The 5,000-nt window shown below is 44.5% G+C and overlaps 1 protein-coding gene across 1 annotated transcript in view; it reads right to left on the bottom strand.

Moving 5' to 3' along the window:
• Positions 1-5,000, bottom strand: part of nbas (NBAS subunit of NRZ tethering complex) — a 233,879-nt gene that overhangs the window by 165,591 nt on the left and 63,288 nt on the right. The gene's annotated exons all lie outside the window — the stretch shown is intronic.

The following is a 5,000-nucleotide window of genomic DNA, read 5'->3' as shown; positions in this document are numbered from 1 at the left end:
GAGAGAGAGAGAGAGAGAGAAAAGAACAGAACGGGGGGTGGGGGGGGACAATGAGCAGATGAGATGAGTGACAGAGAAAAAGGAAACGAAGTGAGGAGAGGACAAATGAAAGAGGAGGGAGGTTAAGGGAAGGAGGAAACGAGCGAACAGGGCAGAGGAAAGATGAGGAAGAAACAAGGGAACACAGGACAGAGGAGAGGAGGAAGAAACGAGGGAACACAGGACAGAGGAGAGAGGAGGAAGGGAAAGAGGAAACGAGGGAACACAGGACAGAGGAGAGAGGAGAGAGGAGGAAAGAGGAAATGAGGGAACACAGGACAGAGGAGAGAGGAGGAAGGGAAAGAGGAAACGAGGGAACACAGGACAGAGGAGAGAGGAGAGAGGAGGGAAAAACGAGGGAACACAGGACAGAGGAGAGAGGAGAGAGGAGGAAAAAACAAGGGAACACAGGACAGAGGAGAGAGGAGGAAGGGAAGGAGGAAATGAGGGAACACAGGACAGAGGAGAGAGGAGGAAGGGAAAGAGGAAACGAGGGAACACAGGACAGAGGAGAAAGGAGAGAGGAGGAAAAAACGAGGGAACACAGGACAGAGGAGAGAGGAGGAAAAAACGAGGGAACACAGGACAGAGGAGAGGAGAGAGGAGGAAAAAACGAGGGAACACAGGACAGAGGAGAGAGGAGAGAGGAGGAAAAAACAAGGGAACACAGGACAGAGGAGAGAGGAGAGAGGAGGGAAAAACGAGGGAACATAGGACAGAGGAGAGAGGAGAGAGGAGGAAGAAACAAGGGAACACAGGACAGAGGAGAGAGGAGAGAGGAGGAGAAACAAGGGAACACAGGACAGAGGAGAGAGGAGGAAGAAACAAGGGAACACAGGACAGAGGAGAGAGGAGAGAGGAGGAAGAAACAAGGGAACACAGGACAGAGGAGAGAGGAGGAAGGGAAGGAGGAAACGAGGAAACACAGGACAGATGTTCCGTCTTCCAAAGGAGAGCCATTAGCATGCTAAACAGGTGGTGGGCTGAGGTAAATTCATGCACATACTGATGTGGTGTGCACATGTGTGTGTGTGTGTGTGTGTGTGTGTGTGTGTGTGCGTGCGCGTGCGTGTGTGTGTGTGTGCGTGTGTGTGTGTGCGTGTGTGTGTGTTGCGCGTGTGCGTGTGTGTGTGGCGAATAGAGAAAGGGAGTCTGTAATTCTCTCTCTCTGTCTGTCTGTGTGTGTGCGTGTGTGTGTGCGTGTGCGTGTGCGTGTGCATGTGCGTGTGCATGTGCGTGTGTGTATGAGGGGCCGTCTAGGCCTTAATTTATACTTGGTCTTACACACACTATCATAATCTTGCACATACACCACTATACTCATGCACACTCACTATTATAGTCATTTTACATGTATGTATGAGAGGGTATAGTCGTGTATGTGAGAGAGTATAGTAGTGTATGTGAAGGAGTGTAGTAGTGAATGTGAGAGAGTATAGTAGTGTATGTGAGAGAGTAAAGAGTATAGTAGTGTATGTGAGAGAGTATAGTGGTGTATGCGAGAGAGTATAGTAGTATATGTGAGAGAGTATAGTGGTGTATGTGAGAGAGTATAGTGGTCAGTGTGAGAGAGTTTGCATGAAACGGAAGGGAGTTTGCATGAAACGGAAGGAGTTTGATTTCTCAGTTCCTGATTGGTTTGTCAATGTCACTTCTCTCTAGCTAGCCAATTAAAATCAAGGAAGGGGCGGGACCTACATTGTCAACAATGTTCGTGTAGACCTAGTGGTCGAGGAAAAAATCAGCCAAGTCCTATGTGACTAAATATTAAACTACTACTGCAAACCAAATGCAAATTAGGCTACAGAGACATGAGGGGTGCCTATTCTATTGTAATAGCACACGGCTACCAGATTTCTTTTGTCTGGCGAAGTCATATTTTAGTGAACTGAGATCTGAAAGATTGCTGCCATTGCAGTTAGCTAGTTAGCTAGCATTCCAGCAACATTCCAAAAAGGACATGCATTACAGTTTGGCTGGCAGACGTTTTGGTAACCTTGTCTGCTGTTGCCAGTGACTCGTGAGCCTGTGTCCACATCGCTATTTTTGCACTGACAGCCAAAGATTCTAGAACAGAGCTCCAGACAGCGCTCCATTCAGGGTGCTGGGGGTCAAGTGTTTATTGTTGCTAGGTTACCAAACTATCTACCAGCAGCATGTTGTTGCTGCCTGGCTTAATGCTAACTAACTAGATAACTGAAATGGCAATCTTTCAGGACTCAGTTCACTAAAATATGACTTCGCCAGACAAAAGGAGCTGGCATTACAATAGAATATGTCACCCCTTGTGTCTTTGTAATTTGCATTCGCTTTGCAGTAGTAGTTTAATATTTAGTCACATAGGAGTTGGCTGATTTTTTCCTCTACCACTAACGTTAACGTTATAAGAACTGTGTTGACAGTGTAAATGCTAGGTCCCGCAGCAATTTTTCAGAACTCAGTTCACTAAAATATGACTTCGCCAGACAAAAGCAGCTGGTAGCCTAGGCAATTACAATAGAATAGGCACCCCTCATGTCTTTGTAGCCTAATATGCATTCGGTTTGCAGTAGTAGTTTAATATTTAGTCACATAGGACTTGGCTGATTTTTTCCTCCACCACTAGGTCTACACGAACATTGTTGACAGTGTAGGTCCTGCCCCTTCCTTGATTTTAATTGGCTAGCTAGAGAGAAGTGACATTGACAAACCAATCAGGAACTGAGAAATCAAACTCCTTCCATTTCATGCAAACTCCCTTCCGTTTCATGCAAACTCTCTCACACACACCACTATACTCTCTCACATTCACTACTATACTCTCTTGCATTCACTACTATACCTTCTCGCATACACTACTAAACTCTCTCGCATACACTATTATACTCTCTCGCATACACTATTATACTCTCTCGCATACACTACTATACTCTCTTGCATACACTAGTATACTCTCTCGCATACACTACTATACTCTCTCACATACACTACCAAGCTCTCTCACATACACTACTATACTCTCTGACATACACTACTATAGTCTCTCACATATACGACTATACTCTCACATACACTACTATAGTCTCTCACATACACTACTATAGTCTCTCACATACACTACTATATTCTCTCACATATACTACTAAACTCTCTCACATACACTACTATACTCTCTCACATACACTACTATACTCTTTACTCTCTCACATACACTACTATACTCTCTCACATTCACTACTATACTCCTTCACATACACTACTATACTCTCTCACATACACGACTATACCCTCTCATACATACATGTAAAATGACTATAATAGTGAGTGTGCATGAGTATAGTGGTGTATGTGCAAGATTATGATAGTGTGTGTAAGACCAAGTATGAATTAAGGCCTAGACGGCCCCTCATATGTGTGCGTGTGTGTGTGAGTCTACTGTATGTATAATATGTTTTTTTTTCCTTAAAAGAAGAACATGCATTAGATGAGCAGAGCTCTTCAAAAGCAGACAGGCAGGCAGACTTTAGGTAGTGGGGTTAACATCACAGCAGGGGAGGCAGAGAGAGAGAGAGAGAGAGTGTGTGTGTGTGTGTGTGTGTGTGTGTGTGTGTGTGTGTGTGTGTGTGTGTGTTTGTGTGTGTGCGCACACGTGCGTGCATGTGTGTCAGATTCTGTGTGTGTGTGTGTGTGTGTGTGTGTGTGGGGGGGGGGGGGGGGGGTCAGGAATAAAATGAACAGAGGGAAAAAGCCAAAGGAATGTGCTAGATGAGAAGAGACGTAGACACAAAGGGGGACCAATTCTACAAATGAGAAATCTGTATTAGCTTTAAGATGAATACAATGAAATCCATCCCCATGCATGAAATGTCTAAAATATCAAAGCAGAGATTAACAGCACAATAAAACTGTATTCATGGTTGTCAGATATGTCATGGTTGTTCTTGAATTTCCTCTTGGGGATCAATCAATCAATCAATCAATCAATCAATCAATCAATCAATCAATCAATTGAAAGTAAGTAAGTATGTATGTATGTATCTATCTATCTATCTATCTATCTATCTGCCAGATAGGTCTCTCCTTTCCTACACATTGTCAAAATCTAGAGTATACTGTTGACCCTGGTGATGTATACTTATGATGTTGATGGCCTCACAGATGAAGAGAAACAGCAATAAATAAAAACAATTGAAAAACAGGAGTCGGCAAGGAAGCGTATTAGAAGTCAAATAAATGAAATGGACTCTGCATGGACTCTGAAAAGAGAGTGAACAAAGAAGAAAGGAGAAAGAGAAGAACAAAGAGAATTGCCAACTGAATTATGGGCTTGTGTTTGGACTCACTTCTGAATACGCCTTCAGATGGCAGAGTCCAGCATAGCCAAACCCCTCAGAGACACATCATCCAGTCTGTGTGTGTGTGTGTGTGTGTGTGTGTGTGTGTCTGATCGTTACTGTCTATGTAGACACTGAACTGAACTGAACTGAACTGCGTGCGTGCGTGCGTGCGTGCGTGCGTGCGGGCAGGAGCATAATGTGTCCAGTCTCGGGTCTCAGCAGCTCTCTCTGGGCCTGACCACATTGGACTGCAAATGGCCAGTCAATAGTCTCTTCCTCCTCCAGCTCTGTCTGTGTCACGACCTCATTCTCGCCCTGTGTCTGTGTGTGTGTCTGTGTTTGTGTGTGTCTCTCCCTGTGTCTGTGTGTGTGTCTGTGTTTGTGTGTGTGTCTGTGAGTGAACCTGTCCATAAGTGCCTTCATGTGTGCATTGTTCATTCATCCGTGTGTGTGTGTCAGTGTTGCGCGGTCTGCCCGAAATTAAGCGGTCGCCCGCGGATGACCGCGGTCACCCGCGGTTATGAGTCATAAACAAAATATTTTAATGATATTCGGGTCATTTGCGGGCGGGTCAGTTAAAATTAATTAAATATATATTTTCTACAAATAGGCCTACTTAAAATATCACGAGAAAGCTAGCATCAA

This window comes from Alosa pseudoharengus, unplaced genomic scaffold (assembly GCF_046254945.1).
Source record: "Alosa pseudoharengus isolate Yale_2024_CS ecotype anadromous, Long Island Sound unplaced genomic scaffold, YU_APseudo_1.1 YU_APseudo_1.1_scf_7, whole genome shotgun sequence".
NCBI lineage: Eukaryota > Metazoa > Chordata > Actinopteri > Clupeiformes > Clupeidae > Alosa > Alosa pseudoharengus.
Note: the sequence above shows the minus strand (reverse complement) of the source record. Positions and strands in the feature narration are given on the sequence as shown.